Here is a 19,466-nt window from a genome sequence, read left to right on the forward strand (position 1 = left end):
CTCTGGGGTGGAGAGGAGGCCTGAGGCCGGGAGAATTTTGTTGGGGGGATTTAATGCATCATCAGCTGGCATCCAATAAGGAGATTCACAAGGCCCCTGGTTCAGGGAGAGTGGACCAGGGTGTGACAGTGTGTACGTTTCTAGGTCTGGATCATGTTGATTGTGTCCACAACTCAGAGCAATGCTCCACTAGGGAGAGGGGCTGACCCCGGGAGACACAATACAGAGAAGAGTCCCTTGACATTTTCCTCTGATTCTGAAAGGCCGCGACCACGTCTTGCTAACACATAACTCTGCTTCGAGAACAGTGTCTGGCACGCAGTGTAGCTGCTCATTAAAAACTTGTGGAGCAAATGCATATGTGCAATGGGTGGGGGAAGGGCTGCCCTGCAGATGCGTAGATGAACTGAGATCCTGGCTGGACACTTGTTAATAGACGAAGGGATGAAGGAAAAAATGTTCCAAGGAAGGAAAAATTCATGTTTCAAGTTCAGATTAAGCTTTTCTATGATGTCACCCATGACTGATGAGGAAACTGAGGCTCAAAGAGTTCTAGTGAGTTTGTCAATTATGATGCAGCTAGAAAGTACCAGAACTTGGATTTGAACTTGGGCCCCCAGACTCCTGTTCCCGGGTTGTTTCTACTGCACATTAGCAAACAACCAGAGGATAATGCAAGTGAATAGAAAGAATATTTCATGGCAACACGAGGACTCTAAACATCATCACCAATGAGAAAAAAATCATAATAAGAGCATTAGCTGAGATTCATTAAGAGCTTACTCTGTGCCAGGTGTATGTGTATTTGAAATACATTATCTCTAGAATCTTCCCCCCTAAAAAAACCCCATGGAATGGAAGCTATTATCGTTATTTTATTTTTTCTGGTATGTGGGCCTCTCACTGCCCTGGCCTCTCCCGTTGCGGAGCACAGGCTCCAGACGCACAGGCTCAGCGGCCATGGCTTACGGGCCCAGCCGCCCCACGGCGTGTGGGATCCTCCTGGACCGGGTCACGAACCCCTGTCCCCTGCATCAGCAGGCGGACTCTCAACCACTGAGCCACCAGGGAAGCCCCTATCCTTATTTTATAGCTGCAGATATGAGGTCCAGGGGCATCAACAAGCCTCAGTTTACACAGTTAATACGGAGCAGAGCAGAAATTCAAACTTGGGAGTCTCAGACCACAAAGTTTAGCCACTGTTCTCCTGTGAGTCCGTTCAGTGTCAGGCAAACTGCCCTTTGATTGTAACTGAGTTGATGATAATAATTATTATACCTTCCTTTCTGGGGCTTTTAATGTTTCTTTTTTTTTTCGCGGTACATGGGCCTCTCACTGTTGTGGCCTCTCCCGTTGCGGAGCACAGGCTCCGGACGTGCAGGCTCAGTGGCCATGGCTCACGGGCCCAGCCACTCTGTGGCATGCAGTATCTTCCCGGACCGGGGAACGAACCCGTGTCCCCCGCATCGGCAGGCGGACTCTCAACCACTGCGCCACCAGGGAAGCCCTAATGTTTCTATTTTAAGAGAACTTTCACAGTCCTTTGACAAAATTTTCCACATTTCAAAACCAGGTGTTTTGGTGTCATGTCCTGAGTGATGGAAATATTTCTGGTCTCAGCTGTGAAAACATAATTGGTAGATAGCCACAAAGAATATGAACACGGCTGCAGAGTAGGTTGTTATCAGCCTGGGGTCAACATCTCTGTGTACCTTCCCCGGGCCCCCTGGTGCCCAGTCAGGAAGCTGGGAAAGACTGCTTCTCCCCTTGCTCCTAAAACTCCTGGCCTCTCCCTGCCCTTCACCCACTCCCCTTCAGGAGAGGAGCAGAGACTTATCTGGTAGGTAAATTGGGGAAGAATCAAGCTGTCCTCTGCTCCCTGTCTCCTTGTGGAGGGGGAGTTGTTCTCTGATCCAGTGTTGGAATTGGAAGATTCATTTCATTCTGGGGTCAGTGTGGGGAAGTCCAGTGGCCCACAGATATCTAGATTTATCAGCAATAGAGGTGACGTTTGGGCTCCCATCTGTGCTATAGATTGAATGTTTGTGTGTTCCTCCCCCTCCACAAATTCATATGTTGAAACCTAATCCCCGGTGTCATGGCATTAGGAGATGGGGGTCTTTGGGAAGTAATTAGGTCATGAAGTTGGGGCCCTCACGTGTGGGATTAGTGCCCTTACAAAAAGAGATCCAGAGAGCTCCCTTGCCCCTTCCACCACTGGAGGACACAGTGAGAAGACAGCAACTCGGAGAGGCCCTCGCCTGGCCATGATGCCCCCTGATCTCCGAATGCCAGCCTCCAAAACTGTGAGAAAGACATTTCTGTTGTTTGCCAGCCACCCAGTCTGGGGTATTTTTGTTACAGCAGCTCGAATGGACAAAGACAACCTGCTCGTTCTTCTGTCTTATTTCTCAGTTGGTTAAGAACTCTGGCTGGGAAGGGACCTACCCCAAAAGCCCATCCCAGAGGATGCTAGTTTTAAAGAGGTGTGATGTCTGGTCTATAAACGGGAACAATGATTCAGCATCAGGGATGTTTCCTTTCAGTTCACTTACTTATCCCACATTTACTGGCTAAGCACCTGCTGTATGCCTGGCCTTGCACTAGACACCCTTTAGATAAGGATGAGCTGCTCCAAGTGGGAGCAAAAGGCTTCATCAAGACTGAAAAGTTTTCCCTTCTGACCTTTTGACTGTAGAGTGGGGTCAGCTCTTTTTGAGAAGCCTAGCATCTATTTCCCATTGCCTGGGTTACAGTGCCCTGATTTTTCTTTGAGGAAATACGCACCCCCTCATGCGTCACCCCGGTGGGACTGTCCAGGCACTCTACCCTTTCCTAGCGGAGGGATGAATCCACAGCCGAGGTTAAGTCAACACACTGCAGATTCTGGGACGGTTGATCTTCACCAGAGTGAGGCAGGGTGGAAAGCAAACTAGCTCCCCTACTCCAGAAGAATACTTTTGAGAAGTCTGCTTGCTCCCTAGATGCATGGGACGGCTCTGGTTCTCTCTCTGTCTTCCTCCCTTCCTCTCTTTTTCCTTCCTTAGCTCTCAATTCCCCATCTGTGAGTGACTCAGTATCAGTCCCTTAAACTCTTCTCAGCACAGGTCAGCCAGAGTTGGTTGCCTTTGCAAAAGAAAATACAACCCCACTGTCTGCACATGGACTGGAAGAATTAGAACCTTGGGTTCCACACCTTCACCTAACAGCTGGGGAAAATGAAGTTAAGAGGAGACTTTCCAGTTTGGGGTCGAGGAGGCCTTGTGGCTTGATGATTAACAGCACGAGTTCTTCAGTCATCTGGTCTGGACATAAAGCCTGCCTCTGCCATTTTGTAGTTATTGATTGATACGGGACACATTAACTTCCAAGCTTCAGGTCATCATCTCTGAATATAGGATACTAATAGTACCTAGCTCCCAGGGCTGGGAACACTATGAAGTGCATAATAACCTTTGGCTGTTATTTTAGTGATTATTCTTCTAGATTTCTTCTGAGAAGTCATGCAAAACAGGAATGTAAATTGCAAAAAAGATGCTGAGCAGGGAGGCACTAAAGAAAGCCTTTCTCCAAAGGGGATGTTTATTTCAGAGGCACACAGGGGGAGGCTCAACCAGCTGTTTTCCAGGAAATCATCCACTTAACCCAGGGTGAGCTCTAAATTTTAATGACCAGCCAGTGTCGAAGGACTGGAAAAAGAAGAAAACAAACAAGGATGATGTAAAAATCCAGCCACACACTGTATACACTCTGAGGTCTCCAATATTTAATCGGATTCCTGAGTTTGGAGGTGGTTCCCACCTCCATCAGGAAAAGAATCATAACCATCACTAATACTGGCAGCTAAAAAATGAACTTAATATCAGAAACCAAATACCAAGGCTCACTAGGATCTTGGAAACAGATGTAATTGATTAATCCATACGCGTTGGATTAAAAGTCTGGGGGTGGGGAGGGGAGCTCTGTACTGGAATTTTCTTCTGCCACAAATGCTCTCCCCAGTCCCCCACTTCCCTGTACACCCAAACTCTCTCATCTCACCTCAAATGTCACCTCCTCTGAGAAGCCTTCCCAGTTCTAATGGAGCTATGATCTCAGAAGGTCCTCTTTCTTCCCAGCAATACCAAGTTTGTAATGAGATGCTTTTTGCAGTTGTTGGATCAGTTTTTTTTCCCCAAGTAGACTGCAAGTTCCAGGTGACCAGAGATCTTGTTTGTTGTATATACTACTGTAGAACAGGTTAGATTGGTTTCAGACCCACAACTGAAACTCTGTGTATCTTTGTTGATTTAATGACTTCGGCAATGTTCTATTATCATTCATTCACTCACTATATGAGAACTTAAATCTTCAGCATGAATACTATATATTCATGCTAAAGAATATTTAGCATGAATACTTCTCATTCAATTAATTATTAATAACCTATAAGTGTTTACTATCTGCCAGGCAGTCTGCCCACAAATGTGGGCAATGAGGACACAGCCGTGACAAAGAAACAAAAATCTCCACCCTCATGGAACTTAGGGGGAAGGGACCATCAATGAATACATAAATATGATAAGTTTGTGGAGCCTTAAGTGCTTTGGAGAAAAATAAGTAGAGGAGAGAGATAGGGAGGGTCAGGATGGGGGCAATTTTGAAGAGAGATGCTGGAGAAAGCCTCCTTGGGCAGAGACCCCGACAAGTGAGGGAACACAGTGAGGGGCACCTGGGGGATAATTCCGGAAAGAGCAGCAGGTGCAAAGGTCTGAGGGGGTGTGTCCTTGGTCAGTGTGGCCACAGTGGAGAAAGCAAGGGAAAGAGGGTGGGTGAGGCAGTCAGGGGAGCAGATGCGTGCAGGTCACCGAAGGACTTGTTTAGATTTTGCTCTGAGATGGGGAGTCATTGGAAAGACACATCTGGGAAGAGATGTGGGAATTAAAATTATTTTCGATGGAATTCCCTGGTGGTCCAGTGGTTAGGACTCCACTCTCACTGCCAAGGGCCTGGGTTCAATCCTTTGTCAGGGAACTAAAGATTCCACAAACCGTGCGGAGCGGCTAAAAAAAAAAAAAAAAAAAAAATTCAAATAACCTGACTCTGGAGACTAAATGGAAAGGGGGACCCAGGGAGATGTAGGGGGTTGTTAGGCAGCTCCAGGAACCCTTTTTCTGCCTGCACCAGGGCAGGGGCTCACGTGGCAGATGAGTTGTCAGGCTCTGTGAAGGTAAGAGCACCAGGAAGTGCTGAAGGATTGAAGGTGGGATGTGAGGGGAGAAAGGGGTGTCAGGGGTGACTCCAATACTTCTGGCCTGAGTCACAGAATGAACAGTTGCCACGAGCAGAGTACTATGAGGAAAGCAGGTTGGAGAGAGGTGGTGATGGTGGGGAGGGAGAATTCCAGAGGCTGGGTTTCACGCATGTGATGTTTCAGACTATTTTTATAACATCCAACTGGAGATACTGACAGGACAGACACAGTCCTTGCCTCTCTGGGAACCTATATCCTAGTGAGGGAGAAATCCCGTCAACACCACAACTAAGAGACAACCTAACCTGTCATACAGTGCCAGGTGTCGTGATGGTCATGTGATGGGGAGTGGTGACTGTCATAGTTGACTGGGGGCGGCCTCGGTGGGCAGGTGACGGGAGAGCTGAGACCCAGGACAGGGACAGCAAAGCCAAGTCCCGGAGGAAGGAATGAACTTAGTGAGTTAGAGGAATAGAAGGAAAGCAACTCCAGAAGGCTTACCCACAGCTGGGTCTTACTTTACATGTGATGGGAAGCTGACTTGGAGGATGTGGTCACCTGATTTCCATTTTTAAAAAAGGTAACTTTGGAGACTGGATTAGCATTAGAGGGAGCAGGAAACCTGATTGGCAGTCCATTAACCGTCGTCTAGCCAAACAGGACGTCGCCTTGGAAGGCCACTGGAGATGGAGTAAATCAGAGAGATGTGGAATCTGCTTTGGAGGCAGGGCCAGCAGGATGAAATAAGAATCCAGGATGCTGCTGCAGTCTTGGGGTAAGTCGTTGAAGGCTACCATGAGCTAAGTGGGGGCGACACAGCTAGGAGGATCCAAGCCCTCTTTGGTCACATCAACTTTGAAATGAATGAGGAAGGAGGCACAGGGAGATCATATTGGCATTTTTTTAATGTTAGTAAAACATACATAATCGCAAATTGGAACTATCCAGCTTGATGAATTTTCCCAAAGTTGTCACATATCCGGGAAATCAGCACCCTGAAAGTCCCCGTGTCCTCTCCTAATCATTCTTCTTTCCCCAAAGTAACCTCTGTCCTAGTCTGACATAGTTTTACTGGCATTTTTAAACCTATGATTAAGAGATAATAATCAGAGGTAAGCGTGGGGCATTTGCTTATGTAATTCTCAGAAAAATAACCTCACTTGGTTTTTTAGACTAAGGCTTTGTTTTCTTTTATCGTAATTTTGAGGTTTGCTCGTGCGTCTTTTTCTCCTTCTTCCCACAGGAGGTGCTCACGTGGAGTGTGAGGTCTCGCCGGACCCCAGGCTGGCAGGTGGCCTTTGTCTCCGTGAGTCAGAAGGGCATCAAACCACGGCCCGAGGTTTAACCGCGAAGCCCTGCCCCTGGCACCGAGCAGGTCCTCCCCCCCCCCACCCCCTTCCCCTCTGCGTTTCATTTTACTCGTCCAGTCCCAACAGAAGGCTCTTCATAAGGCACCGTCGTCAGTTTATAGTGCTTGCAGTGTTTTAACACTTTAATGACATGACAGCCAATTTTATTCTGTCCTGGGAATTACTCTCTTCTGTTTCTGTTTCTCTCCCTCCCTCTCTCTCTTCTCCTCCTCCTCCCGTCTCACTGTTCCTGTGATTATTTCTTTTGGAAATAATTCCTCTCACACTCTGCCTCCATAAATCTCTGAATCCCGGCAGATGGAACAAGGCTGCTATTACGAGGGAACAGAATCAACAGGGAAGCGGCAAGCGGGAGGCAAGCTTTATGCTCTGTGGTTTCGCCCCAGTAGGAGGACGTGATGGCACCTCCAGGACAAAAGGTTCATCTTTTCAACTACTTTGACTTCTCAGGAGCCCCCCAGCCCTGTGGTCTTTTTATGAGAGAACTGTTTTCACCTCCTTGGCTCTGCACATGTTTTCTACATAATATTAAACAGTAACCTTTGAGTCCCCACATACTGGACGCACAGACCACAGTACACACAGACACGCACACACACACACGCACACACACACTCTGGCAAAGATAAAACAACTTTTAACTTAATTTGGCTCTTCCTTTTTTTTCTTTAACACCTTGAGATATAATTTACATGCTGTAAAATTCACCCATTTTTAGCCATGTAGTTCGATGTTTTTCTTATTTACCGAGTTGTATACTGGCTGTTTCTTTTTGAAAATGGAGCCCGTGGGTGAACATTTTGACCCCACGTGCTCCCTCCTCACTTTGAAAGGTGACATCTAAAGTGCAGAGAGCAACTTCTGTTTCACCCCCAAAATAGTTGTTTTATTCATTCTGCCATTTACAACTTACTTCCTGTGTTTTGATTCTGAGCTGCTCAGACCTGCTTCTTAGAAGCCAGGTGGGATTCATTTTTTACACTGTCACGAAGTTTCTCTTGTGTTAGAGGAATTTTCTGTTTGCTTGTTTGTTTTGTTAGTGTTTAGTGAGTCTTCAGATCTTTGTTTCATCTGCTGGGCTAATTAGAGAGACTTGAAATGTATCTTTGTGACACGAGAGACTATATAGAAATATTTGGTATTTAAAGCTCAGCTCAAACGGTCACAGCATTCTGACTGCTGAGATTGGTAAAAAGAAAAAAAAATGAAGTTACCAAGAAATAGAAATAGGGCATGGAGGCCTAGAACTTTTTCCTAATATTACATCTTCATCTATAGTTCGGTCTTGATATCTGAGTCTTTCTCATCTGAAAAGCAGAAATGAAAATAATCACTTTAGGAGATCTGCCTGAGGACTGCATGAGCTAATTCACTTGAAAACACCTAGAATGCTAACAATTTTTAAAAATTTATAAATGTTCATTGGATACAAATCCTAAGGAACTTCACCAATGGCATAAGGATCGTGTTTTGGCCACGACACGGTACATTAATAAAAGCATAGCACCTGCTGTTGAAGACTGTGTACCAGCTTAACCAATTGTTCAACGAACAGGTAATGACGCTTGCTGTGTGCCAGGCACCGGGGATAGAATGGTGGACAGGCAGGTACAGTTGGATGGAAGAGAGATGTTCAACACATAGTTGAGCAAATAAGTATCTAAGTACAAACTGTGCAAGGGTTAAAGAAACCATTCTGGTATGTGTGTATGCATGTGTGTGTGCGCATTTAAAGCAATTTAAGGTATATTTTGCTAGTAAATGTATACCTATGGGCATAGAGAAATTTTCTGGAACAACTCATGAGAAATTGGTTACAAGTGTTTCTTTTTGTACATAGATAGGGGAATGTCTTCTACTTTTTATTCTGTAACTTTTCTATGCAATTTCAAGTTTCTAACTATAAGCATGTACTTTTGTTTAGCTGTTTAAATATCAGTAGGCTTCTCTGATCAGTAGGCTGGGAGTCCATTATTATTTTCTTCATTAGACTTCTATTAAAAAACAACCTGTTATTTAAAATGAACAAATGATTAACCGCTTGCAATATTTAACTTGTCATGCCAATTAAATATTAAATATTACACTTGAGAAGACAAAGGTCATTTACAAGAGTGCAAGACTGCATCAACCCACACTAAATTGTTACCACCTGCTCGCGCCCCCAGTTTGCCCAGACAACACTTTCATTCAACAGATATTTACTGAGCGCCTACTGTGTACTAGGTAGGCATTGTTCTGAGCACTACTAGATAAAACAAAGCCATCAGGGAGTCAGGCTAGATTCTAGTTGGAGGAAACAGACAAATAAGTAAACCAAATACATATTTATATATAATATGTGCTATAAAAAATTAAAGCAGGGCTGGCGGGCAAGTGACGGCTGGTGCCCTCTGTTCATCATATAGAATACACTCTGTAGTTGTATCACTGGAAAGAAAGACTGGGAGGCCTGAGAAGGTGCCATTTCAGCCTGGATGAGGGAAGGAGGGAATGAGCCATGCAGATAAATGACTGCCAAAAGGACCAGTAAAGGCTCTGAAATGGGAAAGCTGGAAACCAGCAAATCTTGGCAGTAAGTACGTGTACTGACCATTGCACCATTCATTCTGTCCATTTGTCACAGCGTTCAAAACACTTCATTTAAAATTTAAAAAAAAATACTCAAAATGAACACTGATAGCTTCATTATTGTACATACAGGGCTCAGATTATGTGGTTCTGGGCACTGCTTCTCTTGTTCGATATTTAATAAAAAATAGTTGATGTGAACTATACATCCTAGTGAAACAGAGATACATCTTTATTAAGACGTGTTTTAAACTTCTTTAGCCATATCGTCATTCCGATACATTTTTATTATTCTAACAGTATCTCATAAAATGTGTATTACTGTACTACATGCCCATTTCTAGCCACTGAAAATTAAATTAGTGAATATTAATTACTTCACAGTCATAAGGAAAAGGATCCTGAGATGCATTGTTTCCCGTCTACTCTGAGATGCTTCCCAGCAGGAGGGGCACAACGATAGGTAAGTGAATCCATGAACTACTTGAAATAACAAGAAAAAAAGCTGACAATAACTAGCCTTAGCTCACCATCTAGCTGTATAAGCTGGGATGCACTTCCTGCTGTGGTCCCCACCTGTAAAATGAAGGGCAGCTATTACGTTGTCTGAGTCCTTTGATTCCTTCTCTTGCTCTCTCTCTCATATTCTGAGATCTAACTTTATGAATTGATTAAAATAACTGCTTTGTAACCAGTGATTTTCACTATCGCTGGCTGAACACTAAGTTAATCTTCTCTTCCTCCTTCAAACAGGATTCTGTGGGTGGGTTGCCCTATAACAGTGGTTCTCAACCTGAGGCGATCCGAACGCCCTCCCCACCCCCCTTCTAGGGGACACGTGGCAGCTACAGGAGCCGAGGTTACCTGTCATGACTGTGGGGGGTGCCTCCAGCATCTGGGGTCTAGGCCCAGGAAGCTGGTAGACACCCCACAACGCACAGGACAGCCCCCTGCAACGCAGAATGACCCAGTCCAAATGTCAACAGTGCCGAAAATGAGAATCTCCGGTCTAGAGAAACTGGAAAAGATGGAGAAGGGAGGAAATGAATGGAGGGCACTGCCTACTTATGTCCAGCTGGTATTTTCCCACCTAAGAAACAACACAGCAACTTTGGTCTTTTTTGATGCTGATTCTCCTCTATTGATTACGCTTTATTATTCCTGAAGACTTGGGTGTGTGACTTAAATAACCCCACGTTAGACACAAGCACAACAGAATAAATGAAAACTGGAGGGCAAATTCTAACATGTACCATAACTATAAGAACATTCTTTCTAAGGCTTGAAAAAGTCTTCAGATCCTTGGTTTAATTTAATCGACAATGCGTTCATCTGCATATGGCATTCAGCAGCAAAATAAACTTTTTTTCCTGCGTCTTTTGTTTCCGAATCAATGGGGAACAAAGGATATCCCGGTTCCATTCAGGCAGTTTCAATGATTCTCAAACGTGGGAGTAGTAGTCGAGCCATTTAAAATACAGTGATGAGAAAGCATACTTAGTAACCTTGTAAACATGCTATGAAAGTACAAGGGAACCTTTAAGAAGGATATCCAAATGTCCTTTTTATATAATAGCCCTTTGTACTATGAAATGTTCAGAAGTCCATAAAATGGAATTGAACAGAACAGACTAGAAGAGTGCAATTTCCAAGTGTTCTAGTAATGGTGCTGTTAAAACATTATTTTTGTTTCTTAACACTCAGAAAATTAAGTTTCCTCACCCCAGGATCAGCCCTACTCACAGAAAGGACTTTGGACCCATATTTAACCAACCGTCAGAAGGGATTCAAAAGGAGGCTAATTGAACACTGAGGTTTTTGAAGCTCTCAAACGATGACCCAAGTGTTTTCTTGAAAACAGCAGCAGCTTGGCAGGAAGCAGGAATTAGACAAGAGAATTGATGGAAACCTGCCCTCCAAATGGGAAGAAAAACTTCCAATAACAAACTGTGAGGTTTGAAATCACTGCGTGTTATATATTCATTATTCAAATGGCCACCGCCCTTATTGCCTGGCATCTTCTCCTGCTTCTGAGCTGCCCCAAGAAACGCACTTTAGTAAGGATGATCCCCCCTGTCTGAGGAAAGGGAAACCCCTCTTTGTCTCCCCATTCTGCCCCCCGCTTCTATCTGCATTCTCGCTCTGTTCTAGCTGCATGTTTTGCAATCCCCTCCAGTGTTCCAAAGGCCAATGAAATCAGTCTCCCATAAGGGTACCCAGCCAAGTACACTCACTGCTCAACTGTATTTTTCTCTTTCTTAGCCCTTTCACCCACTGATTTCAAATTTCTCTTTAACAGGCCAGCTATGGCAGACCTCAACCGAGTAAGTGATGAAAAGGCAAGCTAGGAAACCACACAGGTAAGGTTTCTCGAAGAGGAGAGCAGCCCGATGTTTCTCATCTAAATCCTGAGGCCTCACTCCAGCCTACAAAGACAAGTGGCAGGAAACTAACAGCAATAATCAAAATGAGCTCAGCTGGCCTCGAATTGCTTTTAAAAAAGTGTGTGGAGGGGAAGGAGTACAGGCACTCTGCCCAGGAGAACCTAGAGAGAAAGAAATCTTCTCTCCTAAAAATCCCTGAAGTTTGCTGCCAGTGATTCAGTACATACCTGACCAAAAAAAGAAAATTTCCTACCCTAACTGGTTTGGCTGTTTCCCGGCTACTACCTAGAGAAGTAAACAGAACCTTATCATCTCAGTTACATCTGATTTGGACTTTTTTTTTCCCAAGTAAATATTTGTAATTTCAATGCAGTTCCATTACTGCCACTGCTGTCTTTGAATTGGACTGACTGACAATACTGTCTTGGATGACGCCGACTCCATAGCAACAAGCCAGGGAAGCCTGTACCTTCCTCCCAGCTGGCCTCCCTGTGGCCACTGGGAGGGCTGGGGGAGTATTTGGTGACTGGGGACCTCGCACTTATCTTAGGTTGTAGCTGAACGGAGAAACGTTCTTCCTTTGCCCTCTGGGCCCCTCAGTCGGTCAGGATTTCTGCTGATCGCTCTGCACCTCTCAATGAATCCAGCACTCTGGGCATTTTTCTCTCTTTATTCAGGAAGTGGCGAGCTGAGCCCTGAGATTCTTTCTGCTCCGATGATATAAACAAATTGCAGAGGAAGTCAAGTCAAACTTTCCCTTGCTGCTTTTGTTCTCCCAACTAGCAATTCAGAAAACAGAGCCAACTTTTTTTCTTTTTGGATGCCTTTGAAAGATTGCTCTTAACTGGAAAGGCAGAAACCCTCTTTTTTTTTTTTAAACAAAGATACTCAACTTATTTTTTCAAAAAAGAAATGCCCTAGACGGGTTTGTTTTTTTTTAAAAAGGCCGTTTCTGAGACTTTTCAAACCAAATTGCTTCCCTGACATTGCATACTTACCTAATGGTGGTTCTTCCCTTCAAATTTCAACCAAAAGAGCAATAATGAGCTTCGTGAGGACAATGGCTAAACCTGACTGGAGGCTCCTGGGGCCCTAATTCACAACCAAGGAGAGGCAACAGTCACGATTCAATAAGGGTGCTAGTACAAGGCACACGCCAGACAGAAAGGAGACATCTTATCTGTATAATCTACAGACGCTGCTTGAAAAATCACACATAATTAAGCCCTTCTCACAGTGGAAGCTACTTGAAGCTTTATCACCAGCTTGTAAGATGTCATCTCTGGGCTTCACTGATGGCTCTGAGTGAACATTTCCAAACCAGAGGCATCTGACAATCCGGGTGACGTGTTTACCATGCCTACCTTAGTCATCTAACTAAGAAGCTCTGCACTACATAACTGAAGGAAAGCAGAATGGCGGGGATGGCCCTGCGGTGGCTTCCCACACTGGGTGTTCTGTTACATTAATCCTGGTGCAAGAAATAAGACGTGACAGTCATATGCATATCTATATGCCACGCTTGCCTGTCCTCAACTGGCCCTCCCTGTACACAGGTGGGTAGTCAACTTTCAAAACAGCCTGATTTTCTAGTGAAGCATGTTAGAGTTCAAATACAGGCTCAAGCTACTTACTGCATCTCTGTGTTCCCTTCTTTACTATAGGGATATGTTCTAACATGGCAGTGCTGTTACATGGGTTAAAAATAATAATATATAGAGATATCTCACCCCAGTGTGTGGCATAATAACTACCTACTCTCAAAGGTAGTTGTTAATAAAATTCATAACACTGAGTTCCCCGGGTCAGGAAAAACTAGCATTGGTAGAAGCTGAACATCGTAGTATTTGCAAGGTTATTTCTATGTCAGAACATGTTTGTTCAATCATGATCATCCCTGCCCTCCTTATCTACAAACATATATATACTGGAGATATTTATAGACTACTAGGTATATAAAATCATTTATGCAAGTTGTAATTGTGCAATTACTGAATAAACAGTAGATGAAAGGAAAATGTGAGGTTCTGAAAGCTGGCTTTAATTCATGGCTTTCTTTTTTTTTTTGGCTGCGTTGGGTCTTCGTTGCTGCGCGCAGGCTTTCTCTAGTTGCAGCCAGCGGGGGCTACTCTTCGTTGCGGTGCACGGGCTTCTCATTGCGGTGGCTCCTCTTGTTGCGGAGCAGGGCTCTAGGCATGCGGGCTCAGTAGTTGTGGCTCGCGGGCTCTAGAGCGCAGGCTCAGTAGCTGTGGCGCGCAGGCTTAGTTGCTCTGCAGCATGTGGGATCTTCCCAGACCAGGGCTTGAACCCATGTCCCCTGCATTTGGCAGGCAGATTCCTAACCACTGTGCCACCAGGGAAGCCCTAATTCATGTTTTATCTTATATTCATTAAACTATTTATTTACTCGTCTACACTCTCCTCTCTGTTGATTATCTTCCAGGCACGCATTTCCCTTGAGCAACATCAGATGAGAAAGCAATCGCTTTTCCATTGCAGGGGAAACAGAGAAACAGGAAACCCAGAGGCAACGACTTGCTTGGAGGCCTCCAAGGTATGCACAGCAGTGTTAGAAGCTGTGTGCACCTCCACACCCCATAACTACTTTTAAAGCTTTGATGTAGAAACGTGCAATACCTACAATGCTCCTGAATTTCTGTAAAGCAATAGAGCGATCATGCACTGATGCAACTGCCATACATTTATAGAATTCAACATTGCGTTCAACAAACTATGTCAAATACCCACCAAGTGCTGGGCACTAGGATACAAAAAGGAGTAGTCATCAGTGCTGGCTGGCCCCAAATGAAGACTAGACACACACTTAAAGGACCAGAAAAGCAGGGACACCATTACAATCCCTCTTGACTGCCAAAGGAGACAACCAGAAAATTCAGAAAAGCTATTTTTAACATGTACGTGTTTTTGTCTCTTTGAAAAATATAACTTTTCATTTTAGTTTGGATTTTTTTTTTTTTTTTGCGGTACGCGGGCCTCTCACTGTTGTGGCCTCTCCTGTTGCGGAGAACAGGCTCCGGACGCTCAGGCTCAGCGGCCATGGCTCACGGGCCCAGCCGCTCCACGGCATGTGGGATCTTCCCGGACCGGGGCACGAACCCGTGTCCCCTGCATCGGCAGGTGGACTCTCAACCACTGCGCCACCAGGGGAGCCCTTAGTTTGATTTTTATTTTAGCTTTTATTTGGTTACGGGTCTTGGGATAGCGTGTATCACTGTTCAGGAAATACACCTCTCCCACGCCTGCTTTGGATGGAATATACTTCCCTGACCCACTGATTTGGGCTCAGTCATGTAACTTTGCTGGTAATAGGCTGTTAGCAAGCAGGATGCAAGCAAAGCCTTAGAATGTGTTTACACCGCGGGTCTCACTCTTTTTGCATGTCCAACGGTGCTGTGAGAAGAACATGCCTGTTCATTCAAGGAGGATGAGAGACACCTAGAGCAGACCCTGATGCAACCCACACCTTGAAGCCCAGCCCAGACAGTCTAGATCATCTGAAAACCAGCCAACTTGCAGATGCTTTTATGAGATTAAATAATTATTGTTTTAAGCCACTGAGCTTTGGGTGATTTGTTACATGACATTAGCATGGCAATAGCTGACTGATGTAGGCCTCATAATACTTATAGGTCTTAATCTGTCCGTGGGCATACCGTGACAGATACTAAATTACCCACCCCCCCCAAAAAAAGTAATTAAAAAAAAATGCTTCAGGGCTTCCCTGGTGGCGCAGTGGTTGAGAGTCCACCTGCTGATGCAGGGGACACGGGTTCGTGCCCCGGTCCAGGAAGATCCCACATGCCGCGGAGCGGCTGGGCCCATGAGCCATGGCCGCTGAGCCTGCGCGTCCGGAGCCTGTGCTCCGCAACAGGAGAGGCCACAACAGTGAGAGGCCAACGTACCGCCAGAAAAAAAAAAAAAAAAAAAAAAAAAAAAGCTTCAAACACTTGTCTTACTGATTTGTTATGTAAATCAAGATCAGTTATAGCCTTTCATGGACTAAATGAAACTTTAGGTCCATAATGTTTAAATGAAACAGCATATGGTTAAAAAATAAAAGAGGTATGAGGCACCAGATGAAAGCCTTCATTTCGACAAATGCTTCATTCCAAAAACATTTTTCACTCAAAGAGATACTGGTTGTACTCTTGTGTTCAACCCTGAAGATACAGTACTAAGTATTAATAGCTAACCCTTATCAATTGCTTACCAGGTACTGGGTTTCGTTTTTTGGTTTTTTACTAGTATTTTTTTGGAAGTATAATTGATTTACAATGTTGTGTTAGTTTCAGGTGTACAGCAAAGTGATTCAGAAATATATATATACACACACATATATATATATACACACACACATTTTTCAGATTCTTTTCCATTATAGGTTATTACAAGATGTTGAATATAGTTCCCTGTGCTATACAGTAGGTCCTTGTTTATTTTATATATAGTAGTGCGTATCTGTTAATCCCAAACTCCTAATTTATCCTTCTTCCCCTCCCTTTCCCCTTTGGCAACCATAAGATTGTTTTTTTATGTCTGTGAGTCTATTTCTGTTTCGTAATAAGTTCATTTATATCATTTTTTTTAGATTTCACATATACGTGATAGATGGTATTTGTCTTTCTGACTTACTTCACTTAGTATGATAATCTCTAAGTCCACCACACTGCTGCAAATGGCATTATTTCATTCTTTTTGATAGCTGAATAATCCATTGTGTGTGTGTGTGTGTGTGTGTGTGTGTATATATATATATATGCCACATCTTCTTTATCCATTCATCTGTCAGTGGACACTTTGGTCGCTTCCATGTCTTTGCTATTGCAAATAGTACTGCTATGAACGTTGGGGTGCATTATCTTTTTGAATTAGAGTCTTCATCTTTTTCTGATGTATGCCTAGGAGTGAGACTGCTGGATCATATAGTAACTCTATTTTTAGTTTTTTTAAGGAACCTCCAAACTCTTTTCCAGTGGCTGCACCAATTTACATTCTTACCAACAGTGTAGGAGGGTTCCCTTTTCTCCACATCCTCTCTAGCATTTATTATTTGTAGACTTTTTGATGTGGCCATACTGACCGTGTGAGGTGATACCTCACTGTGGCTTTGATTTGCATTTCTCTGATAATTAGCAATGTTAAGCATCTTTTCATGTGCCTGTTGGCCATCGGTATGTCTTCTTTGGAGAAATGTCTATTTAGGTCTTCTGCCCATTTTTTGATTGGGTTGTTTGTTTTGATATTGAGTTGTATGAGCTGTTTGTATATTTTGGAAATTAAGCCCTTGTCGGTCGCATTGTTGGCGAATATATTCTCCCAGCCCGTAGGTTGTCTTTTCCGTTTGTTTATGGCTTCCTTTGCTGCTTCCTTCTTAATGCTTTATCTACAACTTATTTAATCCTCAAAACTGAATGTAGTACTTACTATGTTTACTGTGTAGTTACTATGATTATCCCTATGTTGCAGATGAGAAAATGGAAGAAGCAAGAAGATAAGTGACTTACCCAAGCTTCCACAATTTGTAAGTGACAAAGCTGGGATTCAAACCTAGGCTGTCTGGTTTCAGAGCTCACACTCTTACCCACCCTGGGATGTTGACAGGGAATTTGCAGAGTAAAAGGGGCAGCAACCTTAACGAACAAGTCAAGTCAATAATTACAAACCATGGGCAGGACTATGATTGAAAAGAACAGGAAACAAGGGTTAAGAATAATAGAAACTGGCCTTCCCTGGTGGCACAGTGGTTAAGAATCTGCCTGCCAATGCAGGGGACACCGGTTCAAGCCCTGGTCCAGGAAGATCCCACAAGCCACGGAGCAACAAAGCCCGTGCACCACAACTACTGAGCCTGCGCACTAGAGCCCGCGAGCCACAACTACAGAGCCCACGAGGCACAGCTACTGAAGCCCACGCGCCTAGAGCCCGTGCTCCACAATGAGAGAAGCCACCGCAATAAGAAGCTGGCGCACCGCAACGAAGAGTAGCCGCCGTTCACCACAACTAGAGAAAGCCCGCGTGCAGCAACAAAGACCCAACACAGCCAAAAATTTAAAAAAAAAAAAAAGAATAATAGAAACTGTTTTAGACAGGTTGCCAGAGAAGTCTTCTCTAGGTAGGGGAAATTGCTTGAAGGATGAATATGATCAGACCAAAAATGGCTGAGAGAAGATTGTTCTCCAGAGAGAAGAACGGACAGGTTAGTCTTGAGTCAGTACACAGACTGGTATATTTTAGGGACTGAAAAATGGCCATTGCTTCAGGAGGCCAAGAAGGTGAGTGTGTCTCTTGCTCATCTCCATAGGACAGGGGTTGGTCAACAGATTTTTTGTAAAGCACCAAATACTAAATACCTTAAGCTTTGTCGGCTCTGTGGGCTCCGTCTCAATTACTCAACTCTGATGCTGCAGCATGAAAGCAGCTGTACACGGTAAGTAAATGGATGAGCATGTCTAAGTTCCAATAGAACTGTATATATGGACACTGAAATTTAAATTTCAGTGTGACAGTTCCATAAACAGCAAGTATGTGTGTGAAGACACACAGGATAGTCAAATGTGGTGCATTTCTCATATATCAGGGAACTTACATTTGATACACCTTGAGCTTGGAACTCTGGTGAGTTCTCTATCAAAGTATAAGTGATACCAGTAAAACATAATTTTGAATAAAACTAATAACTAGGTTTTTAACTAATAACTGGGTTTTTAAAATCATTCTACTAATCACGATTCTCCAGAAAAACAGAATAGGATATGTAAGTATAGGAAGAGATTATTAGGAAACTGACTCACGCCATTACGGAGGCTGAGAAGTTGCACAATTTTCTGTCTATAATCAGGCAGCCCAGGAGACCCAGGGGTGTAGTTCCAGTCTGAGTCCAAAGGCCTAAGAAACAGGAGTACCTAGGGTAAGAAAATCCATGTCCCCACTCGAGCAGTGAGTCAGGAAGGGCTGAATTCTTCCTTCCTCTGCTTTTTTGTTCTATTCAGGCTCTCAATGGACTGGATGACGCCCACCCACACTGGGGAGGGCGCACTGCTTTACAGAGTCCACTGATTCAAATGCTAATTTCATCAGGAAACACCTTCACAGCCATTCCCAGAAATAACATTTAACCAACATCTGGGCAACCCATGATCCAGTCAAGCTGACACACAAAATTAACCATTACAGTCTGCTGAAGAGGAGCACACGATAATGGTCACCCAGGAAGAAGAAGTATTGGCACTGACAAAGATAACGCAAAAGAAACGCTCCATCGTTACAAACTAGTTAATGGGTGTCATCATTCAAAGCGTATTTGAGATTCATCACTGCCCTGGAAAGCTCAAATTGCCTAAAATCTTACAGGTCATATTATAAACAACTGGACAGATGTTTTCCCAAATCTGACACAACAGTCCTAAAAATTTACATCACCTAACCAGGTAATGTGTTGCAAAGCCAAAAGAAACTTTTCTAAATTGACAACAACAAATTTTGATCAATCCTGATGGTGGAAAGATTAAATCTTCTTTCTAGTAGTCTCTCTAAAGAAAATGATAATCCAAGATCACTGTCATATTAACAGGTAATCCAAGAGCGTGCAGCCAAAATACACAGGAAACGCACATTACAGGGAAAGTCAGGTAGTTAATAAAATATAAAGATGTTATTTGGAGGGTTTTGTGATGTCAGTGCTATTTTCAGCTTTAAAAATTGGGTAATTTGTAGTATATTCTTTTATTCTAAATAAATACTAACTTTTATAACATTTTTCATAACTTTTCTACATCCTTTCTCTTAAAGCCCCCAATTTTATAACCTTCAAGGCTACCAACCTGGAACAGCTCTGATTAAGCATCTATTATAGGAGCCAGGCATCTCTAGATGCTAGAAATGTAACAT

General features: G+C 43.8%; 3 long non-coding RNA genes across 6 annotated transcripts; 2 read left to right on the plus strand and 1 right to left on the minus strand.

Moving 5' to 3' along the window:
• Positions 1-5,528: 5,528 nt before the first annotated feature.
• LOC113609571 (uncharacterized) lies at positions 5,529-10,043 on the plus strand. Of its 3 annotated transcripts, none has more exons than XR_003428688.1 (4): positions 5,529-6,008; positions 6,477-9,178; positions 9,559-9,637; positions 9,928-10,043. It is a non-coding gene; the product is annotated as an uncharacterized LOC113609571 (long non-coding RNA). The 3 variants fall into 3 exon arrangements; XR_003428687.1 differs by having other exon boundaries at positions 5,529-5,813; positions 5,894-6,008; positions 6,477-9,637; XR_003428686.1 differs by having other exon boundaries at positions 6,477-9,637.
• On the minus strand, positions 8,506-18,966 carry LOC113609572 (uncharacterized). The gene is made up of 4 exons (XR_003428689.1): positions 18,371-18,966; positions 10,039-12,265; positions 9,705-9,750; positions 8,506-8,612 (listed from the first exon to the last, which is right to left on the minus strand). It is a non-coding gene; the product is annotated as an uncharacterized LOC113609572 (long non-coding RNA).
• LOC113609573 (uncharacterized) lies at positions 12,371-17,377 on the plus strand. 2 transcript variants are annotated; one of them, XR_003428690.1, is made up of 3 exons: positions 12,371-13,114; positions 14,002-14,112; positions 17,046-17,377. It is a non-coding gene; the product is annotated as an uncharacterized LOC113609573 (long non-coding RNA). The 2 variants fall into 2 exon arrangements; XR_003428691.1 differs by lacking the exon at positions 17,046-17,377 and adding an exon at positions 14,980-15,248.
• Positions 18,967-19,466: the final 500 nt, after the last annotated feature.

The sequence above is a fragment of the Aethalodelphis obliquidens genome, unplaced genomic scaffold (assembly GCF_003676395.1).
Source record: "Aethalodelphis obliquidens isolate GAN/ISIS:26980383/991018 unplaced genomic scaffold, ASM367639v1 scaffold57, whole genome shotgun sequence".
Classification (NCBI taxonomy): domain Eukaryota; kingdom Metazoa; phylum Chordata; class Mammalia; order Artiodactyla; family Delphinidae; genus Aethalodelphis; species Aethalodelphis obliquidens.